At 43.1% G+C, this 16,753-nt stretch overlaps 1 protein-coding gene and 1 non-coding gene across 2 annotated transcripts in view; one reads left to right on the top strand and one right to left on the bottom strand.

The window, feature by feature from the left end:
- Nnp-1 (Ribosomal RNA processing protein 1 homolog Nnp-1) overlaps positions 1–16,753 on the top strand; it is a 235,996-nt gene that overhangs the window by 71,882 nt on the left and 147,361 nt on the right. The gene's annotated exons all lie outside the window — the stretch shown is intronic.
- Positions 14,898–15,016, bottom strand: LOC145406555 (5S ribosomal RNA). The gene has a single exon (XR_013898576.1). It is a non-coding gene; the product is annotated as a 5S ribosomal RNA (ribosomal RNA).

Genomic DNA, 16,753 nt, shown 5'->3' on the forward strand with positions numbered 1-16,753 from the left:
ATTTAATGATTTAACTTTATTTAAGTGCTTACAAGTACAGTACATATGAGAACAGTAAATATTTAACTTACAAATACTGTACAGTACAGTGGAAAAAACGAACAAATAAAAAAGGCAATATTCTGACACCTATCAGGTAAACTGGTTATAAGACTTTATTTCTTGCTTTAATGTTATTTAATAGTACTTTAAGTTGCACATAAACTTACCAGAACAGTACAGTACTGTAAATATTTAACTTACAAATACTGTGCTACTGTACCCGGGAATGTCTCACTCAGTGAATAATTTCCTGCTTAGATCATCACGTAATCTAAACAAACTGCGCGCTGCGGTGACGTTCAAGGATTTGATCTTTCAAAGGCCTCTCATGCGTTAATTTGTAGTTTTCATAATGGTTCTTTAATCTTACGTTGTCTTATATGTATCCTAGCCCTTACCGTGTATAATTGCGAGCGCGTTCCGTAAGATCGTGTTCTGTGCAAGTTTCCTGTATATACATATATCTATCTATCTATCTATCTGTCTATCTATATATTTCCAGACGCCTTAATCCCTTAAGGGGTGGCCTTAACCAAATCTCCTCCATGTCGCTGTGTCCCCCTCCATTTCATTGCCCTGCTCCCAGTTCACATCCCCCTCTCTCATATACCTCTCCACTCCATTGCTACATCTCATTCTTGGCCTCCCCCTCCCTCTCCCCACTTCTACTTCACTCACATACACTCTCCTCATCAGCCTCTCGCTCTCCATCCTCTTCACACGTCCACACCACTTCATTGTGTTTCTCCTAACGCGTCCTATCATATCCACATCCTTACCACGGTGCTCTTTCACTTCCCCATTTGTCAGTCTGTCTCTCCATGTGACTCCACATGCTCCTCTCAAATAACTCATTTCCACTGCTCTCACTCTTGACTTGTGTCCCTCCAACAAGTCCAAGCTTCACTTCCATACATTAGAGTTGGTATCACAATACTGTCATGTAGTAGCTTTCTCACTTCCATGCTTACTTCCCTGTTTCTTGTCACTGCGTTCAAGGACCCAGCAACCTTTCTTCCCTGTTGCACCCTTTCAAGCACTTCACCCTCTAAACTTCCATCCTTACTCATCACACTACCTAAGTACTTAAAGGCACTCACATTTTCCATTTCCTCCTCATCCAGCCTCGCCGTACATTCACTGCCTTGACTCGTGTCGATGACCATAACTTTACACTTCCCTACATTCTCCTTTAGATTCTGTTTCTTGCACACTCTCCCAAACTCATCCATCAAGCCCTGCAGCTCCCCTTCGTCTTCACTTGACAACACAGTATTATCTGCAAACAACAGTAGAGGTAGTTTCCAAACACTGCCTTCTCTCATTAGGGCCACTCGAACATCCATAGCCCTGCCTTGTATTCCTTTATAACCCCATCCATATACAGATTGAACAAGCATGGCAACATGACACATCCTTGTTTCAATCCAACCTTCAAATAGAAAAATTCACTTAGTTCACTATTCACTCAGTTTACTATCCACATACACATATGGGTGTGAGACTTTGGTGTGGCATGAAGATGAAAAGTCAATAGTTAGAGCAGTGGAGGTGGGACTGCTGAGGAATGCATGTGGAATTCAGAGAGTGGATAGGATACAAAACATTGTGATTCGTGAAAGATGCGGAGTGAGGAAGTCTGTGGACACCAGAATCGAAGAGAGTGTACTGAGATGTTATGTCCATGTGGAGAGAATGGATATCAGTCGAGTGGTGAGAAAGATATATCTGAATGAATTTGAAGGAGGGAGATGGCACGGGAGGCCAAGGAGAAGCTGGGGGGATATGGTGGATGAATGTGTGAGGAAGAGACGTATGGAAATTGGTGTTGCTAGGGGACTGACAAGAGATCAAGCTGGGTGGATGAATGTTGTGAGAAGAAATGCATGATCAGGGATTTGGCACCCCTTTTCAACGTGACAGCATTTGGGTTGACTGTATCAGAACTGTTTATGTGAAGCTACAGAATGTGGTGAAAGTGTTTTGGCCTATCATATTGAGCCAGGATTCCAGGGGTTTGAATGATGAATGAATGTAAGCATGGCCCATTGGATTGGGCAAACGTGGGCTGTCTGGACATTGCCACTTCTCACCCTGCCTCAGAATAGGAAAGGAGGTCCGGATGATGATGATGGTGATGATGATATACCGGGTATACAGTAATCCCTCCACTATCCGATGTAATGGAGCCAAAGGCATGTCCGGATAGTGGGCCCTAGCCTCGTGGACTTGTACTTAAGGACCCTAACTCAGCCTAACTTTGAAAGCCAACTAAATAACTCCCTACCGGACATGCACGGCACCTATTTAAACCTATTTGACCCCTAGGGTACACAATTCTCCAGCCTCGACTGCCCCCCAGGACGCAAAAACAGGGCTATTTTTTTACTTTCTCAAAGGTTAAAAGTTTTATGCTCAATTTATAGGGCTTCAATTTACACACCTAAAAACACAAAACCCACCTTCCTAGACCCAATAGTTACTGAGCTATGGCCCATCAAATTGATAATAGTTACCCGTCACTGGCCTGGCAAGAAAGAAAATACGCCTCTCGCACCTGTTTTCTTCACAAAAATACTTACAAAAATCACCAAAGTCAATTTTTTTTGTTGTGTGTTGATGTTATAAACCACTGTAATGTGCTTAGAAAAAAATAAAATGGTGACAAACCCCCCAATAAATATGATAAATAGTAAAAATTATCCTCCCCTCCTCTCCCCTCCCCATACCTTCAGTCCCCTCCCTCCCCTTCCCTCCCCTCCTCTTTCCTCCTCTCCCCTCGCCTAACTTCCCCTCCCCCTTCCCCTCCCTGCCGATCAAATCTGGCTAGGGAAAATGGTCACGAACCCCCTAATAAAAATATGATAAGTAGTAAAAATTATCTTCCTCTCCTCTCCCCTCCCCATACCTCCAGGCCCCTCCCTCCCCTCCTCTTTCCTCCCTTCCCTTCCCTCCCCTCACCTAATCTCCCCTCCCCCCTTTCCCCTCCCTCCTTCCCTTCCCTCCGAGCTGTCAAATCTAGCTAGTTTTTGTTTCATTTCTTTTCGTTTTTGAAGGCTCCAACATGTTTGCATGCATCAGCATAAAATACAGTTTCTTTTTTGACTAGGTTTCGAATAAGGACAGCTAAAATAATTGTGGTGTGCATATCTGTATGCAAAGACACGAATGAATTACAGGTAATGATTCATGGACATGCGCCATAAAGCGTACAAAATACGCAATATTTGAGGCTAGGGAGATATAGATACTGTGTGCTAGGGGGTGGGGGTGAGGGTAGCAGGTTGGGGTGGGGGGTTGGGGGTGGTGGTGGGAGGTGGTAAGGCCAGGAGGGGGAGTATGGGGATGGAGGGATGGGAGGAGACCACCACTAAACACAAAGGAAGGGCCCCAGTGGAGTACAGGGACATGGAGGGAGAGTAGGGAGGAAATACCCTCCCCCAGTCATGGGGGGATCCACATGCAAGGGGGGGGATGCATGAGGAGGGTGTGGGAGTGGTGGTGGTGGTGATGGTAAGAGCGGTCGGAGGTAGTGTAGCAACAAGGCAGTGGGGTAGAGGGACGTAGCGAGAGGGAGGTGGAGGGTACACTCCCCACCGCCTGGGTATAGGCCTGGGTTCCCCTTCCAGTGTGTCCAACACTTGGTTCTGATTTGTTAGAAGCCATCTGCATCACAGCTGGGGTGGAGCCAGCTGCCGCCAGTTTTTTGTGGATGTTGCACGATCGATGTTGCTTGTCCTTTTAAGAAATTGCGGATAAAGCCCGATCGATGAGATTTCTTTAGGGGTTAAGACCCTACTCACACCAATAATGGACATAAAGCATGAAATAAATGAAAAGGAACCAGAGAATGAGGAATTAGACGTGGTTATGGAAAATTTTAAAAGTGTACAGGGTACTTACAGCACGTCTGTGGCCGCCTTCTCTAAGGCTTTGGCAGTGGTGAAAATGCTATTGAAGCACGTACAGTAATCCAGTGTTGTGCTGCACTTACAGTAATTCTTTGCACTGTGAGTTATAATTGTTTAACACTGCACATTCTGCTCTTAATTGCACCACACCATTTTCAAGCGCCAGTTTGCACTCCACAGATAATGCTTTGCTCTCTAAATTCTAATTTCTTAACACTGCACAACACTTTAAATTCCCGTGTGGTCTAGTGGCGAGGTATTGCAGTTTATTCACTGTTTATTCACAAAAACGAGCACGTGCGGCATCCATTGCGATAAGCATCTACTCGTGATGACAGTTATGCGGTAACTGGTGGTGAGGGGGGAGCAGGGTTGCCAGATTGGAACTCGGCCACATTACCAAACCCCTCGATTTTCATTACCAAATTTGACTTTTTGTTACCAAATTCGTAAAGGAAACATTTATTCTTCACTAATTACATTCAATCCTCGTAAATCGCGTGTTTATAAATCACGGATTCGTAAATCACGGCTAAGTGGCTGTCAGACTGCCGGCACCCTTAAATCACTGTAAAGTCACGAAAATCACGGACCTAGGCACCGAAGTGGGCCTTTTCTGAGGAGAATTGTAATCTGCTTCATTCAATTTGAAAATCGTGACCCAACAACCAATCACCACCCGTCCCTGGTGGCAAGTGTGCATACTAATGCCGCCACGTTGTTGTTGTTCTTCCTGCCAGTCTGCACATTACAGACCATCGCTGTGGAGTACGAGAGCTACCTGCCTTTTTTTGTGTACCTTCCCCCCCGCCTCCTACCTTCCATGGCCCCTCCCGACCCCTGGATGAAGCGCTCTAAGCAGTATGGCATCAAGAAGCAGCCGCTGTTGTTGTACAGTCAACGTTTGGAGCTCATTTCCCGTGTTAAGAAGGGAGAGAAGTTTTCAAGGCTGGTGAAAGAATTTGGGAAGAACAAGTCAACCATAAGGTCGATCTACAAAAACAGGGAGAAAGTGAAGAAGTGCGTCATAGCGTACGGGACAGGGCTTATTGACGGCCGGGTACGGTGCAGAGACAAGGCAGTAATTTGCACAGATAGATATCTGGAGATGTTCGTCCTGAGGCAGGCAAGGAAGAATATTCCGGTCGACGGTTCAGTCATCAGGGAGAAGACTAAGAGTTTTTGCAAATTGGCAAGTTAACGGCTCGGTATCAACCTCCCTAAGCCCTTCCATGCTAGCCATGGGTGGTTGGCTAACTTTCTGACAAGGAAGCACCTTAAGAACATGCACACAACTGGAGAGAGAGCGTCTGCTAACGTGGCTGCAGCAGAGGACTTTCCAACCGTCCTCCAGGCAGTTTTGGAGGAGGGGGGTTATACAGCAGAAACTGTTTTCAACATGGACGAGACTAGACTTCAGTGGAAAAAGCTGCCTAGCACCACATACATCCCACGTCAACACCGAAAGGCCCAGGGAAGGAAGCTTGACAAGCGGCTCTACACAATCATTTTTTGTACTAATGCCAAGGGAACATTCAAGATGAAGCCTTTTGTAATTAATAAGACAAGAAAACCCCACGCCTTCCGCAGCCTCGAAGACATGGATCAGTCAGGGGTGTATTGGCATCAGTAGGCTAAGGCATGGGCTACTACAGTCTTAGTCATGGACTGGTTTGACAGATTTGATGAGGATGCGAAGGCTTAGTGCAAGCGTGTTAAAGTGCCGTTCAGAGTGTTGCTGCTCATGGACAACGCTCCCGCTCACCCACAAGCCCTAACCTCACATCACCCCAGCGTCAAAGTTATGTTCCTCCCACCCAACACCACCTCTCTTCTCCAGCCACTTGACCAGGAGACAATAGCGAATACGAAGCTGTTTTACACCCAGTTATTTTATCGCCAGTTTACCTCAACTGTCATCGACGATGCACCGGAGCGGCAGCTGCTGAGAAAGATCACAGCAGACAGCAGCGACAGTGAGACAGAGGTGGGTGTTGTTGAGCCTGACCCCAGAGAAAGTCGGGAGGTGTTGTCTGTGTACCAGTTCTGGAGGAAATTTAACATCAAGGACTCTATCGATGCACTACTAGAGGCTTGGGGCAAGTTTAATGTTACAATGATTTCACGTGCCTGGCGCTTTCTCCTGCCTAACTTCACGAGTAACGACGCGCCAACTCAGAGTGTAGAGGACAACGTACAGGCTTTTGTTCAACTGGCTTGGAATCTGCCAGGCCGTGGTGAAGTGTCAGCTAGTGACATAATGGACGTGATTACTGAGAAGGTTGATGATGCTGAGGCTGTCGTGGAGGCTGTTATACAAGACGACGAGCACTTGGAAAGGCAAACTAACCATGAAGTGAGTGAAGTGAATGAGCAGGAACGTGGCGAGCCTTCTATGAAGGAGCTCAGTGATTTGCTTGTTTACATAGACTTGGTCGAGGAGATTGTGAAATCCATTGAACGTGATGAGGAAAGGTGTAGTGAGAGTATTGGTTACCTAGGAAAAGCTGTGCGTTTTTACAAGGACTTGCATAATCGCAGAGTTAATGAGAAACATCAGGAACTCATCACCCACTATTTTGCCCGGGTAAGGGCAGAAGCTGAGCCTGAACCACAGCCTGGCCCTTCACACACTGAGGACGTGGATGACGTAGCATCTGTCATCTCTGAAGCAGATTTTGAGGGCTTCCTGAGGAAGGCAGAGGAGTTGAAGAAGGGAGAACAGCATGAGGGAGCACCCCCACCTCATGCTGAGAGGTTCTAAGTTCTTCCCAACGCCACCCCACTCCATTCACTTAAGCAGTATCATCATAGGATTAAGGTGAGATCCCTTAACATGGCTTATTTCTATTTAATACATGCACTGAATATTCCTAAATTTGTATGTTTGTGTTTGATGGTGCCTAGATAGGTGTAGGTAGGGTGCTGTGGGGGGTGGTTGGCCAGAGTCCAGACCCAAATTAATTTTTCACATAAGAGTTATTATTTATAAACTGCAGAATTTGTATATCGCGGCAGTGGTCCAGACCCAAATTGCTGCGATGTATGAGGATTGAGTTTATATATACAAGTGGAATATTAATCACTCTCCTCACAATTAACAGCATGTTGATTGTTTTCACGCTATGTAGGCTAGCAGATTAATCAGAGAGATCAGACAATCCACCATCTCCATCCTGTGTATCCTCAAACATTTGAAAAATCCTTTTGGTAATGCATTATTCTGATTCATTACCAAACGAATTTTTCATTACCAAATTGGCTCACATTTGGTAGTGAAAAATACCAAATGGCAACCCTGGGGGGGAGGAAGGAAGGGGTGAAGGGGCCATGTGTGAACACAGCTTGCCTGTTCGGCGCCACGCGGCAATTTCAAATTATGGGTGGGAAAAGATTCGTATTTTGGGGGATTTTTTTTTCTTTTTTTGCCCATTTTTGGGTTCTGAAAGTCCAGGCCCTCAATGTCTGGTAAGTGGGGAGTCCGGATAGTGGGTGTCCGGATAGTATAGGGATTACTATACTATATGCAGGCAAACTCCGATTTACGATACCCCGTCATAGTGATGGGGGTAGAAATACCTCTGTACCCCACCTACCCCCAGTTTTTCAATGGGTTTTTATTTATTTTTTACTGATTTTGATGATATTTTAGACTGAAATTCTGTGTTTAGGTTGATTTATAAACTGTTTTTAGACTTAGACTAATGTTTAGTCCCAGACATGCCTTTGGCTCTATTACATCGGATCTTGATGGGATTACTGTACAGAGATAGCCCGATTATCCAGGCTATATGGTGTTAAGGGGTGCCTGATTAATCCGAAAGCACGATTAATCCGGCGGAAACACAAGTACTGTACTGTTAGACTGATTTATTTACTGGTAAATGTACACTTAAGTACCAGAAAGACCTTTCCAGTTCAATGTATATTCCTCCAGCTTGTTTCAGTATTTTTCATACTATATTCAGTTCGGTAAATCACGTTTTCTTACTGAAAGATTTCCTCCCTGTTAGTATCGTCACGTTCTAAAGCTGTACCTACGATTGTTTCCAGCACAATGGACGAAACTCATCGTACTCAAATGTGGACTTCGTTTCCCAACTTCCCAACTGAAGATTAGGTTAGGTTACATTATTAGGTGCTGTTAAGCTAGGTTAGGCCAGGTTTAAACACCTAAATTAGAACAGTGTCTTCTGCCATTACGTTAACGAATCAAAGAGTCGTCACACCAGAACAGATAAAAACAGTTGGCAAAGATTTAACAAGAAATGTTTATTTACCAACCCAGAAATAATCAGAAAAATATAACAGACTATCAGGATGAACTGATTTGGTAAGGTGCTTTACTGCTTACAGCAAAGCGTATGTTTACCCCTCAAATACTCAATGTTCGTGAGTTCAGAAATTTGTGTGCTCCCGTGGCAGACCTTGAAACCATTTTTTCAAAGTTATAAAGTCAGTTTCTTTTTTCTTACAGATTTGAAAAGACTCGTCTGGTACACCTGGCTTTTTCCCCTCCTCCCTAAACCCATCTTGTGATTTGCTATGATTCGTGAAAGAAAATTAGGGGGCATGTTACATTAGAATTTAAACATAAAGTTAGGGTGCATGTTACTTTAGCATTTAAACATATCGGCGAAAACATCTGGGATGAAAGGACCGCCGAGCTGTTTGGGATGGTTGAGTAGGGTCGTGTAAACATACCAGTGACCGTTCCCTTCCCATAATTGTTTGCAGTTTTTATGGCTCTCCCTAACTTAATGTTATTGACACCGGTACAGTAAAGCATTGTTCAAGGCTAGCAGCCATAAGAGGTTAATGGAATACATTATTGTTTGTATCAATACTCTCTCTTTCACACATACACGAACAAAAGAATGTGAAATAAATGTACACTTAACTGTAAGGAGCAGAAATAACTGTATGCTCTGTCGGTCCGAAATGTGTTGGGAAGCGACATCGAACAAAGAATGTGGAACTGAATGCCACCTTACGAGAACACTTGAGATGAAAGTATTTTTTCTTATTAGTAAACATAACTGTTCCATTTCGTCCCCTTTAATTGTGAAACTCGTAAATTTTCGACCAAGCATACAGCCTAATAACCTTACCAATTCAATTCATATTCTCTAGTTTGTTTTTGTATTTTTCTAGTTTGTTTTCTTATTATCATAACGTTCCTTAAGCTTTACCTTCGTTTGTTTCAGGCATATTGGAAGAAACTTGCTCATAATTAGGGTGCATGTTACAATAGCATTTAAACATATCGGCGAAAACATCTGAGATGAAGTGGCAGGCTGCCTGACTGTTTGAGATGGTAGAGGAGGGTCGTGAAAACATACCAGTGACCTTCGTTCCCTTCCCATAATTGTTCGCATTATTTAATAGCTCTCCCAAACCCAACATCCCTGACACCGGTACAGTAAAGCATTGTTCGAGGCTGACAGCTATGATGGGGTTAATGGAATGCATTATTGTTTGTATTAATACTCTCTTTCATACATACAGTACACTTAAGAACGAACAAAAGAGTGAACAGTAAATGTAAGAGGAAGAAATAACAATGCTCTGTTGGTCTGAAATGTGTTGGGAGGCGCGATACCTAACGAAGAATGCAGAACTGAATGCTAACTTACGAGAACACATGAGATGAGTATTTTTTTTTTTTTCTGATTAGCAGACATTCTTGTTTCATTTCGTTCCCTAAAACTAGGAAACCCATTACTTTTCGTCTAAGCATACAGCCTAAAGACCTCACCAATTCACTTCATATTCCTCCAGTTTGTTTTCTGTGTTCTTCTATTTTGAGGGTTGTAAATTACCTTCTCTTGCTGAAAGATTTTCTTTTTTATCACGTTCTTTAAGCCGTACCTACGATTGCTTCGGGCATAATGGAAGAAACTCATCGTACACAAAAGTGGATTTAGTTTCCCAATTTCCCAACTGAAGCCCAGGTTAGGTTAAATTAGGTTAAATTATTAAGTAGTTAAGCAAGGTTAGGCTACGTCAGGAGTATCAGTTGCCTCACCATACTCCATCCTACCACCCTTGTGATCGAGTTGTGAGCAGGAGGTGTGGGTGGGGGCAGGGTGAGCAAGACTCTCTCTGGTTTATCCATGCCTCTCTCCCTAGAAACTGGATGCTTCCTGTTTAAACCGGAGCTACCGTACGGATAATTCTATGAATTACTGTACCACGGAACCATTGGGTCACGGCCCGGATATACCGAAAGCTGGATAATCCGAGCCTGGATAATCGAGCTTCCACTGTATACTGTAAACAGTATTCCCCTGATTGTCCGACATAATAGAGTCAAAGGTATGTCTGGATAGTGGATCCTTCTTGATAATGGACTTCTCCACTGGCTCCCCTTCATACCCTAACTTTGAAACCCATTGTAAAAGGCCACTGCAGTATGTCATACAACACTTATTTGTCGTGTTTTACACTACCCTGTTTGGTCAAGCAGACCTGTAAATCACAGTCAAGGAATCACCATGGTCAAGCAGACTCAACAACCACGGACAAACAGTTACCACAGCTTGGCCATGTTCTGCCATGACATGAAATAAACAGCCAGATCACAGCGACTGGATAATGAATTGTTCGGATAATGGATGTCTGGATTTTTTTTTTTTTTTTTTTTTTAAATGCAAGGATGAAGGAACAAAAGGCTAGGAGCCTGCAAAGTGTTCTTATCAAGAAACAAATAAAGACAGTACAACACAGAGCCAAATTCAAGATCCATTCATTTCAAGATGCCTGGACACTGCATTTAAAAGATGAGATCATAGGAAGTAGGAAATACAGACAGAGGGAGACAGTTCCAGAGTTGACCTGTAGCATAAATAAAGGACTGGGAGTAATGGTTAACTCTTGCATTAGAGAGTTGGACAGAAAAGGGATGAGAATTTGGAGTTAGATGGGTGCTGTGCTCCCGTCGTCGAGGTGGAGGGATGCAGGCAGACAGTTCACAGGAGAAGTGACTATTGAAGTTGAGATAGAAAAGAGATAAAGATACAGCAGTGCGGCGAAGAGACAGAGGGTGAAGGAAACCGGCAAGAGGAGGACAGACAATGAGACGAAAAGCCCCTGACTCCACCTTGTTGAGAATTGTATGTGTGGAGCCTCACCTCACATGAGAGTTGTACTCTTCAGAGGGGCGAATAAAACGCATGTATAAAGCAACTTATGGTAGGTAGGGGTGCACAATATCATCACTGGATGTAGTGCTGTTCCCGGGTGTTTGCCATTTCCTCTCCTCCATCCTTCCTTCCTTCCATCCTCTTCTTTCCTTCATTCTTTCCATGTCCTTCTGCAACGGCTGACTTTACACTCCCTTCTCTTTCTTTCTTTCCTTTGTTCTTTCCTCTTTCTTCTGCCTGTAGGTGACTCTACACTGAGTGACAAGCCAAATGGTTTCATGTACACAGGAAACCATGTACTACACTGGGTGGTAACTATATAACCAAATTTTGACTCCTGGTTGTTTAGTGGGTACGAGTAATTACAGTGCTCCAGTCAGATTGAGCCGGTGAAGGTTTATATCCAACGTGTGGTTAGGGGTTATTGCTCACATAATACCACTCTGGAATGAGTGAGGCTGGTCACACTCATCTTAAATGTCAGGACCAAGTTTTTAGCCCTGGGTTCCTACGCTCCTCATAGGGCAACGCAGGAGTGGATGATGAATGAATGAATAGAGGCAACATCTGTGCAGGGCAAAGAAGGTACAGAGTCGGCTTAGTACACCTAATCTCTTGGAAGCAGATTTTACAAGAGATGTAATGTGATCTTTCCAAGATAAATCCTGAGAGATTGAAACCCCAAAAATGCTCAGGGATGATATGCAGGATTGAGGTGGATGTTATTAAACATTAGCGGATACTCCTGTGAAGGACTTTGTCAGGTTGATAGGTGTAAGAACTGAGTCTTTGTTGCATTAAAAACAACAAGATTACTTTTACCACAGTCAGAGATATGAGCCAAGTCAGACATCAGATGTGCCATAGCCTCATCCCTTGTTTGTTGAAGTAACTGCTGAGATGGACATTGTGGGAACGAATTGGAAAGGTGAAGGGTAGAATCATCAGTGTATGAGTGGATAGGGTTAGATGTACTTATTAGAAGGTCATTGATGAATAAAAGGGAGAGAGTTGATGATAGATCACTGAAGAACACCACTGTTAATAGATCGAGGAGACGAACGGTGGCCGTCTACAACAGCAGCTGTAGAATGACGTGAAAGAAAGCTATTGATAAAAGGCACAGGTAGAAGAATAGAAACTGTAAGAGGTCAGTTTGGTAATTAAAGATTATTGCCAAACTCAGTCATAAGTCTTTGAGATGTCAGGTGCAATGGCAATGCTTTCGCCAAATTCCTGAAAAGAGATGACCAGGAGTCTGAAAGGTAGGTGAGATTGCCAGTGGAGTGTCCCTGTTGGAACTGATACTGATGGCCAGAAAGAAGGTTGTGATAAGAGAGATGCTTTAAAATTTTTCTGTTAAGAATAGACTTGAAAATGTTTGACACACAGGATGTTAAAGCAGTTGGACGATACAGTACCGGGTAAGTCCTTGATATATGAAAGGGATAGGGACCAGAAAAACCTTTCGTAATTTGAAATTTCGTATATCGGAATGATTTTCCCCATTGAAAAACACATATATATGGGGAGATGCGTCCCAGGACCCCCTCGGACCCCCACCTAAACTTCACCTCCCCCTATTAAGAAGTGAACAAAATCTGTATACAATTGTAGAGAAGGAAGTGGCCATATTCTTGTACATCTCCTTTTTCTTTGTCACAGTTCCACTGGTGGAAACAAGGCCTAAAGCACGCCCAATCTCCGAGACTCCCTGCCCCTCCTCACGAGGTCTTATAATTTCCAGTTTCCTTTCCAGAATTAGAGTATGGTGCTGCTGCTTCTTTGCAGCAGGCTTCCCCAATGCTGGAAATGATGCAGGGTGCTTGGGAGACATGGCGAAACAATACGAAAAAGTGAAGGGCTGCGAAAATATCCTTACGTATAGCGAGGCTGTGAGGAGAGGAGGGATGTGGACTCAACTGAGAAGCGGGCAAAAATTTGTTTACCAGAGAGGGGTTAGTTCGTTTTCTCTCGGCATGTGAGTGCGGTGCTATGCACTGTGCCCATTTTGAATTTTTCATACAGTATTCCTTTTACCCCTTCATAGTTACTGTCTTTGAACAACACTTCACTGTTTCGGTGTGAATGACATTGAGTTAGGGCATTATAAAAAACTGCGAACAATTACAGGAAGGGAACGAAGGTCACTGGTGTGGGTACATGACCCTACTCTACCATCCCATCAGTCAGGTGTTCTCTTCACTCCACGCCGATGTTTACATGCTTATGTCACATGTGCCCTAATTTTGAGTAAGTTTCTTTCAGCAAGAGAACATAATTTACCACCCTCAAAATAATCAGAAAAGTATAGAAGACAAACTAGAGGAATATGAACTGAATTGGTATGGTCTTAAGGCTGTATGCTTACATGAAAGATAATGGGTTTTACAATTTTTAAGAAACGATATGGAACAAAAATATTTTGCTAATCAGAAAAAAATTACGCTTTCATCCCACATGTTCTCTTAGGTTAGCTTTCAGTTCCACATTCTTCATTCGGTATTACTCTTCCCAATATATTTCGGACCGACTGAGCACAGTTATTTCTGCTCCTTAGAGTTAGTGTACATTTACTGGTCATTCTTTTGTTTGTTCTTATGTGTATGAGTGAAAGAGAGAGGACTGATACAAACAATAATGTATTCCATTATCGCTTTCATAGCTGCTGGCCTTGAACAATGCCATACTGTACTGGTGTCAGTGACGTTGAGTTAGAGTGAGCTAAAAAAAACTGCGAGCAGTTATGGGAAGGGAATGAGGGTCACTGGTGTGTTTACACGACCCTACTCTACCACCTCAAGCAGTCTGGCGTTCACAGTTCACTTGGTCCCAGATGTTTTTGGCCGATGTATACATGCTGATGTAACACGCATCCTAATTTTATTACTTCTTACACGAATCATAGTAAATCACAGAGTGGGTTTAGGGGAAAAAATAATTAAAAAAAAAAGCCAGGTGTGCCAGACGAGTCTTTTCACATGTGTAAGAAAAAGAAATTAATTTTAGAACTTTGAAAAAAATGGTTCCAAGGCCGACCACGGGAGCACGCAAATATCTGAACCCACACCCATTGAGGGGTCTAAACATATGTTTTACTTTAAGCAGTAAAAGCACCTTACCAAATCAGTTCTTCCTGATAGTCTGGTATATTTTTTAGATTATTTCTGGGTTGGTAAATACAGTAAACGTTTCTTATTAAATCTGTTTCCCCGTCATTTTTAGCTGTTCTGGTGTGACAACTCTTGTTTATTTTGTTAACATAATGGCAGCAAGGACTGCTCTTCCCTAAGTGTTTAACAAAACCTGCCAAACCTGCTACTGAGCTTATCTGTACCTAATAATGTTAACCTAACCTAACCTCCAGTTGGGAAATTGGGAAATGATATCCGTCTTTGAGCACGTTGAGTTTCTTCCACTGCACTGGAAACGATCGTAGGGGAAAGTGACAGTAATAATGGGGAGGAAATTTTTCAGCAAGAAAAATTAATATGCCAAACTGAAAGTTGTCAGAAAATTACAGAAACAAGCTGGAGGATTATGTATTGAATTGGTAAGGTCTTTCTGCTGCTTCAAGTGTACAATGAAAGACACAAGTATCTTCCCAAAGTCTGATGAATATAGCGTGGAAAAATTGAACCATTTGAAACACGCACTAGTAGAAACAGGGTTTTCATTGTATTTCATTCATTCATTCCCAGACGCCATGTATCCCAAACGGGGTGGCCAAGGGCTTAGAGTTAATTGTTTTACAGGGAGGGGCACTAATCCTCCACCAACCCCACTTGACACGTAGAGATGCCAACAGCATCTGGTGTTCCCAGGCGGTCACCCATCCAAGTACTAACCAGACCCAACGTTGCTTAACTTCGCTAATCGGACGGGAAGCGGTGTACTCAACTTGGTATGGCCGTTCGCCTGGTGTAAATGTTCTTCAGACTGTACTGGGAAGATAGTTATGTCTTTCATTGTACATTTACTGGTAAATAAATCAATGTAAATACTGTATTTCCAATTTCCTTTCAAGAGTGAGAGCACGATGTTGTTTCTTCTTTGCACCTGGTTCCCCGGATGCTGGAGATGATGCAGGGTGCTTGGGAGGTATGGTGAAAATACGAAAAGTTGAAGAACAGCAAAAAATAGCGGAACGTACAGCAAAGCTCAGAGGAGAGGAGGGACGTGACTCGACTGGGAAGCGCGCGAAAATGTGTTTACAAGAGAAGGGTTAGTTCGTTTTCTCTCTGCAAGTGAACGCGGTGCTGTGCAGCGCGCCCATTTTCAATTTTTCGTATTTCCTCTCGTATCATTTTTCGTACCGAGGCAGATACTTTCGTATTGTGGAATTTGTCCTACATTTATTGCATTCGTACCATCAGAAATTCGTACTTGGAGTTCTTGTATTTCAAGGACCCACTGTACAGGTATACCCCGATATATAATACCCCTCGATGCGATACCTTGGCTAATTGATGGGGGTAGAAATACCACCATACCCTGCCTGATGATAGCCAGATCCTGGTTTAATGATGGATTTAACTTTTTTTTACCGATTATGATGATATTTTAGACTTATATTTTGTGTTTAGGATGATTTATAAGCTGCTTTTAGACTTATATTAATGTGTTTTAGTCATAGGTGGGGTGAACCTTGTCATTTTGGGGTACAGTATTACTAAGTGTGATTTTTTCCAGACATTTGATGATTTACAGATTTAATTTTTGGGTTTAGGTGAGTTATAAACTGCTTTTAGGCTTAGCTTTGCTTGTTTTAAAGCTGTCTGGGGGTTTAGGTTAGCCAGAAATTTGTTTTTAGACTCATTTGGATGGGTTTTGGACTTTGTGGGGGGGGGGGGTAACCCAAAACTCAAAAATGGATCCCTATACTTTACATGTTAAATCTACCCTGATATATGATACCCTGCCTAGTGATGGGTTTTTACTTAATCAGGTGCATCGTTAAACTGGGTTATACCTATAATTAGAGGGTTGGAAATGGTCATCCTTCTCTGGGACAAGCTGATTGAGAGCAAACTTCCAGTAAGAAGGAAAGGTACAAGTTGATAGACAAAGGCGAAAGAGTTTACCTAGGCAGAGTGTAAGCACAGAAGCACAGTTTTTGAGGACAACAGGAGGGGCCCCGTGAGGCCCATATGCATTGTTAGAATTGAGGCCAGTGATGGCAGAAAATACATGAGTTGAAGAAATTTGAATGACAGCCATGAGGAAGTCAGAGGGGGGAAGTGATGGAGGAACAGTACCGGAATCGTCTAAGGTGGAATTGGAGGAGAAAGTCTGAGCAAAGAGATCTGCATTATCAGTAGAAGATACAGCTACAGAGCCATCAGAATAGAAAAGAGGAGGGAAGGATGATGAGGTAAAGTTGTTAGATAGGTTTTTGGCAAGGTGCCAGAAGGAGCAGAAGGAATTTGAGTTGTAGAGTTCAGAGCATTTAGTACCGATGAAATTATTTTTAGCAGAGTGAAGAACAGACTTAGCGCAATTCTAGGCAGAAACATAAAAAAGATGTGATTTCAGAGATGGGTTGGCTCCGGTACCTTTTGTAGGCCCTCTCCTTGTTGTGGACAGCATTAGAACAAGCGTGATTCAACCGAGCCCCTTTTGCATTAATCAGAGGATAAGAGCAAGAAATGTATG

Source organism: Coenobita brevimanus, chromosome 70 (assembly GCF_032717465.1).
Source record: "Coenobita brevimanus isolate Jiangsu-jjx chromosome 70, ASM3271746v2, whole genome shotgun sequence".
Lineage (NCBI taxonomy): Eukaryota > Metazoa > Arthropoda > Malacostraca > Decapoda > Coenobitidae > Coenobita > Coenobita brevimanus.